The sequence below is a fragment of the Sinocyclocheilus grahami genome, unplaced genomic scaffold (assembly GCF_001515645.1).
Source record: "Sinocyclocheilus grahami isolate Dianchi unplaced genomic scaffold, SAMN03320097.WGS_v1.1 scaffold1263.1, whole genome shotgun sequence".
In the NCBI taxonomy this organism is placed as follows: Eukaryota; Metazoa; Chordata; class Actinopteri; order Cypriniformes; family Cyprinidae; genus Sinocyclocheilus; species Sinocyclocheilus grahami.
The window spans coordinates 513074-520620 of NW_015506442.1; positions in this window are offsets into that span (position 1 = coordinate 513074).

A 7547-nucleotide genomic window follows, 5' to 3' on the forward strand; every position below is an offset into this window, starting at 1 on the left:
TCCACTGGATACCGCTGGTACGCTCTTTAAAGAGGACCCAGCGCGTTCCGTTGGTCGCTCCACTGGATCGGAGGAGCAAGAGGAGTGATGGTCCCCAGAGGGTTGGTTCCCTGTCCATCACTGTATCACTGTAACCCTCAAACCGCCCGTGCTACTGCTGGAAGTGGTTCTCGTATGCCTTCCGCCAGAACGAACGCGGCAGCGGGGCAGCGGCAACGGGACTCCGCCCCCTTGCGAGTAGCGGAGCCTGGTTCGCAGCTCCGAGATGGTCATCTTCCCACAATGAGAACATGACTCATCCACGGAGGCCACCTCAGCGTGCTTAATGCCCAGACACGTGAGGCAGCGATCGTGACCATCACCCGGTGCCAGGTAACGACCGAGGAAATGCTCTTTTAGTGCTGAGGCGCACAGGGGAGATGGCCGCTTTGCAACATGACAGGGGGTAGTGCAGCCTGAAGTGCGCAACCCACTCGACACTGGAACGACCACCGCTGAAGCGCCGTCCCGCCAACACAGAAAGAGGCTTCCGAGAGCATGCTGAACTCGTCGTTCTCGAAATAAACATAGAGCAGAACGATGTTGTCGCTCGGCTCCGAAGAGAAAAGCTGGTATGCATTGCACCTGCTGCCTTATTATACTCACGCTGTGATCAGCGGCAGCTGGATGCAATAATTGCATGCCAATGTGCATTGGCTCGTTTAGTTTTACCTCGAAGTAGATTGGTCTATCGAAGCGATATTCCTATTCGTCGGCCACGACGTGACTCATAGTGACCGACTGAAAGGGAACTGCACTTGTTAAAATTACAAATTACTTGCTTCTTGCGTCAGACCAAGGCTACATCTCATTGCTAGTTTTACTTGACCTTAGTGCTGCGTTAGACACTATAGATTGTGACATACTCATAGATCGATTACAAAACTATACAGGTATTCAAGGGCAGGCTTTAAGATGGTTTAGATCATAAACTTATATGTGTAAGTTTGATCGTAACACATAATCATTGCTGTTAATTTGTTCACCACGTCTTTGATTACATGACATTAACTAAGATACCGCTGGTACGCTCTTTAAAGAGGGCCCAGCGCGTTCCGTGGGTCGCTCCACTGGATCGGAGGAGCAAGAGGAGTGATGGTCCCCAGAGGATTGGTTCCCTGCGGGGTTTGCCATCACTGTAACCCTCAAACCGCCCGTGCTACTGCTGGAAGTGGTTCTCGTATGCCTTCCGCCAGAACGAACCCCAGATCGCGGCAGCGGCAACGGGACTCCGCCCCCTTGCGAGTAGCGGAGCCTGGTTCGCAGCTCCGAGATGGTCATCTTCCCACAATGAGAACATGACTCATCCACGGAGGCCACCTCAGCGTGCTTAATGCCCAGACACGTGAGGCAGCGATCGTGACCATCACCCGGTGCCAGGTAACGACCGCACCCAGAAACGCACGGGTGAAACGGCATCCTTATAAGGACGATCCGTCGTCTTTATAAAGATGCACCCGTGTAGCTCTTTTAGAGAAATTTGCTCTTTTTTAGGAAATGCTCTTTTAGTGCTGAGGCGCACAGGGGAGATGGCCGCTTTGCAACATGACAGGGGGTAGTGCAGCCTGAAGTGCGCAACCCACTCGACACTGGAACGACCACCGCTGAAGCGCCGTCCCGCCAACACAGAAAGAGGCTTCCGAGAGCATGCTGAACTCGTCGTTCTCGAAATAAACATAGAGCAGAACGATGTTGTCGCTCGGCTCCGAAGAGAAAAGCTGGTATGCATTGCACCTGCTGCCTTATTATACTCACGCTGTGATCAGCGGCAGCTGGATGCAATAATTGCATGCCAATGTGCATTGGCTCGTTTAGTTTACACTCGAAGTAGATTGGTCTATCGAAGCGATATTCCTATTCGTCGGCCACGACGTGACTCATAGTGACCGACTGAAAGGGAACTGCACTTGTTAAAATTACAAATTACTTGCTTCTTGCGTCAGACCAAGGCTACATCTCATTGCTAGTTTTACTTGACCTTAGTGCTGCGTTAGACACTATAGATTGTGACATACTCATAGATCGATTACAAAACTATACAGGTATTCAAGGGCAGGCTTTAAGATGGTTTAGATCATAAACTTATATGTGTAAGTTTGATCGTAACACATAATCATTGCTGTTAATTTGTTCACCACGTCTTTGATTACATGACATTAACTAACTGCTTGATTTTTACCGTACATTTCCGCCATATGGACATCAACTTGAGATAGTCACCACTGATAAGCTATTACTAAATATGTGACCCTGGACCACAAAACCAGTCTTAAGTCGCTGGGGTATATTTGTAGCAATAGCCAAAAAAATATTGTATGGGTCAAAATATAAATTTTTGTTTTATGCCAAAAATCATTAGGATATTAAGTAAAGATCATGTTCCATTAAGATATTTTGTAAATGTCTTACCGTAAATATATCAAAACTTAATTTTTGATTAGTAATATGCATTGCTAAGAACTTCATTTGGACAAATTTAAAGGCGATTTTCTCAGTATTTAGATTTTTTTGCACCCTCAGATTCCAGATTTTCAAATAGTTGTATCTCGGCCAAATGTTGTCCTATCCTAACAAACCATACACCAATAGAAAGCTTATTTGTATAAATCTCAATTTCAAGATTGAGGGGCTAGTTTTGTGGTCCAGGGTCACATATAATGTAGAAACAAAAATTTTCTGTAAAGCTGCTTTGCAACGTTTTACATCATGAAAAGTGCTATACAAATAAACTTGAATTGAATTGAATTGAATTGAATGTGGTGGACTTTGATGTGGTGCTAAAAGACATTTTCTGCAATGGGTTAAATGAACCCATGTGTTCATGGCTTTCAGGAGGAAAAATACACTGGTCCCTGGCAGAATACATAGACCATGCCCTTCTGCTGAGCAGTTCCTTATTTACTGGCAGGGCTGTGGATGAGGAACCCCGCAATTTCCCCACTATCTACCACACCAGAGCCCTCAGCCATCTTGTCTGCCACACCAAAGTCTCATCATGTCATGGCTGCCACACCCTGCTATGCTCAAACCGTCATGTCAGGATTTATTCACGTCATGCCTGCCAAGCCAGTGCCTGTTCACATAATACCTGCCAAGCCAGAGTCTGCTCACGTCATGCCTGCCAAGCCAGAGCTTGCTCACATCGTGGCCACCACGCCAGAGCGTCTCCACGTTGTGGCCGCCACTCCAGTGTCTCGTCGTGTCATGGCCACCACTCCAGAGTCTCGACCCATCATGGCTGCCACACCAGAGCCTCTTCACAACATGGCCGCCATGCCAAAACCCTGTCACACCATGCACGTTTCCCCTAAGGATTTTTTGGAGGGGAACTATGGGACACAAGCTCCTGCGGATGCAGAGCTTGGACCAAGGCAGATGAGACTAATTGCCAATGTTATGGATCCACATTTGAGCAGCAAGCAGATCTGGTCCCAAGTCTGGGAGGCCCTGAGTTCCTGCCACTGTTGTCTGCACTTCCTGTGAGGCAGCTATATTGTGTGTATGGGCTGCACAGGAGTCCAGTCCATGAATCCGCTCCAGAGCCTGCTCAATTCCATGAATCCGCTCCAGAGCACATTCAAGCCCCAGAGCTCAGTCCTGTGTTGGTGCCAGCCTTGTATGTTTCCTGCCTGTACTGTCTTGACCACAGTGGTCACACGTAAACCCTCTTCTAGGCATGTAGTGTCACGGCCAAACAGGCTGTCTCTGAACTCACAGTCTGCCCTGTTACAGCCAGGGAGGCCATCTCTGAACTCACAGTCTGCCCTGTCACGGCCAAGGAGGCCATCCCTGAACTCTCTCCCTGTCCGAGATATATCTAGCTGCAGAACCACAGAACCCTTACGTCACAGCAGTCTCAGAACAGCAGCGCCAGGACAGCAGCACCAGGCCAGAAGTGGGCAGAGTTAAAAGTGATCTTACTAAGCATAGCGCCATGTAGTGTTGTGGATCGTTTCAAAGTTTTTAATCTATGTTAATGTCAAGTAAGCATTTTATTATAATGATTTAATCAGGTGATAGAGAGGTGAGATAGACAAAACTAAGCTTGAGGATTTGAACATTTGATTTATTTATTTATTTTTTTTTTTTGCTTAAACTTTTTTCATACACGTGATGTTGTAAGATGTAAAAAAGAAACAAAAGCTAACTCCAAACGGTTGTCTTTAATGTAGGAAGCATCAGTAAGCATTACCATATCATCAACCACTCCATTTCTTCCTCACCCCTCTAGGTCTCTCATTAGGTTTTTTACTGCCCTCTAGCGACCATACTCAGTATCACAATGATTCACAGAACACAACAACACATTATCACACATAAGCAGCAAAAAATACAAAAAAATAAAACTAAAGAAAATAAAACAAATAAATGTTAAAGCAAGGCAGGCACACATTTAACAATTATCAAAATAGACAAAACTAAGCTTGAGGATTTGAGCATTTGATTTATTTATTTTTTTTTTTGCTTAAACTTTTTCATACACATTATCACACATAAGCAGCAAAAGATAACAAAAGTAAAACTAAAGAAAATAAAACGTACAAATGTTAAAGCAAGGCAGGCACACATTTAACAATTATCAAAATAGACAAAACTAAGCTTGAGGATTTAAGCATTTGATTTATTTTTTTATTTTTTGCTTAAACTTTTTCATACACATTATCACACATAAGCAGCAAAAGATAACAAAAATAAAACTAAAGAAAACAAACAAATGTTAAAACAAGGCAGGCACACATTTAACAATTATCGAAATTGGCAAAAGAAAGAAACCTAAAATAAATCAAAACTTTAGAAACATGCAATTTATTTTGAGGCCCCTTTTGTCCATGCACTCATGGAGAAAAAATGTCCATGTCATCCTTAAATTGAAATTGGAACACAAAAGGCTCTTTGGCCAGTTGTTGGTCATCTGGCATTTCGGCCTATGAAAGCTCGAGAAGAGCTTTTTTCTGTTCTTCCTCTTTCAGTTCGAGGAACCTCGCCTCTTCCACAAAACCTCTGAAGACACCAAGGTTTCAGAATCAGAATGAGCTTTATTGCCAGGTGTGTTTACATATACGAGGAATTTGTTTTAGTGACAGAAGCTCCACAGTGCACCAGAATGACAGTGACAAGACAGGACATACAGTAGATAATAAAAAGAATAATATACGAATGTACAAAATAGCAAAAACACAATATATAATAGCCAATTTTGTATGTACAGGTATGATATGTGCAAATATGAAATGTAAAAAAGCATGTGTGTTAAATAAATAAATGTATAGTAGTGTTGTGTGTTCCACGTTTATTGTCAAGTGTTCATGAGATGGATTGCCTGAGGGAAGAAACTGCTCCTGTGTCTGACCGTTCTGGTGCGCAATACTCTGTAGCGTCGACCAGATGGCAACAGTTCAAAGAGGGAGTGTGCTGGATGTGTGGGGTCCAGAGTGATTTTGGCAGCCCTTTTGTTCGCTCTGGATAAGTACAGTTCTTGGAGAGTAGGGAGGGTTGTACCAGTGATTCGCTCAGCAGTCCGGACTATCCTCTGTAGTCTACTGAGGCCAGATTTTGTAGCTGAGCTGAACCAGACAGTTATTGAAGTGCAGAGGACGGATTCAATGATGGCGGAGTAGAACTGTTTCAGCAGCTCCTGTGGCAGGTTGAACTTCCTTAGTTGGCAAAGGAATTACAGCCTCTGCTGGGCCTTTTTAACAATGGACTCAATGTGAGTGTCCCACTTCAAGTCCTGAGAGATTGTGGTGCCCAGGAACCTGAATGACTCCACTGTTGTTACAGTGCTGTCCATGATGGTGAATAGGGGGAGAGCAGGGGGGTTCCTCCTTAAGTCCAATATCATCTCCATTGTTTCGAGCATATTCAGCTCCAGGTTGTTAAGACTGCACCAGACAACCAGCTCTTTAACCTCCTGTCTGTAAGCAGACTCATCTCCGTCCTGGATGAGGCCGATGACTGTAGTGTCGTCTGCAAACTTCAGGAGCTTGACAGAGGGGTCTTTAGAAGTGTAGTCATTGGTGTAGAGGGAGAAGACCAGTGGGGAGGGAACACAACCCTGGGGGCGCCAGTGCTGATCGTACAGGTATTGGATGATAATTTTCCTAACTTTACTAGCTGCTGCCTGTCTGTTAGGAAGCTGGTGATCCACTGACAGACGGAGGTGGGCACAGAGAGCTGAGTTAGTTTGGACAGGAGGAGGTTTGGGATGATGGTGTTGAAAGCCGAGCTGAAGTCCACAAACAGGATCCTCACATAAGTCCCTGGTCTGTCCAGATGTTGCAGGATGTAGTGCAGTCCTATGTTGACTGTATCATCCACAGACCTGTTTGCTCCAGTAAGGGTCCAGTGATGTCCTTCAGATAAGCCTAAACCAATCTTTCAAATGATTTAATGGCCACAGACGTTAGAACCACAGGTCTGTAGTCATTAAGTCAAGTAATTTTGGGTTTCTTTGGAACGGGGATGATGGTGGAGCGTTTGAAGCATGAGGGGACATTGCACAGCTCCAGTGATCTGTTGAAGATCTGTGTGAAGATGGGGACCAGCTGGTCAGCGCAGGTTTTCAGGCAGGCTGGTGTCACACCATCTGGGCCTGGTGCCTTTCTTCTCTTGTTCTTTCTGAAGACCTGGCACACATCATCTTCACTGATCTGGAGTGCTGGAGGGGGGAAATGGGGGGTTGCCGGAGGTGTGAATGGTGTTTTTTCAAACCTGCAATAGAACTCATTCAGATCATCTGCCAGTTGTTTATTCTCCACAGTGCTGGGGGATGGTTTCTTGTAATTGGTGATGTCTTTCAGACCTTTCCAAACTGAAGCAGGGTCACTGGAAGATAATTGATTCCTTAGCTTTCCAGAATAATTCCTCTTTGCCACTCTGATCTCCTTTTCTAGTGTGTATTTGATCTTTTTATACAAACATCTGTCCCCATTCCTGCAAGCATCTTCTTTAGCCTGACAGAGCTGTCTGAGTTTTGCAGTGAACCATGGTTTGTCATTGTTGAAGGTTAAATGAGTCCTGGTTGGAATGCACGTCTTCACAGAAACTGATATATGATGTTACAGTCTCTGTGAGCTCGTCCAGATCGGTGGCAGCGGCTTCAAAGACACTCCAATCAGTGAGGTCGAAGCAGGCTTGTAAATCTCGCTCAGCTTCATTAGTCCATCTTTTTACAGTCCTTAATACAGGTTTAGATGATTTCAGTTTCTGCCTGTAGATCGGTATAATATGAAACAAACAGTGATCAGAGAGCCCCAAAGCTGCCCGTGGGACAGAGTGATATGCATTCTTTATTGTGGTGTAACAGTGATCCAGTATATTACTGTCTCTGGTGGGACATGTAACATACTGTTTGTATTTTGGCAGTTAACAGGAAATATTTGCTTTATTAAAGTCTCCGAGAATTATTAAAACCGAATCCGGGTGTTGTTGCTCTGTCTCTCTGATCAGATCAGCTAGTTTCTGTAAAGCCAGGCTCACGTGCGCTTGTGGAGGAGTGTAGACACTCA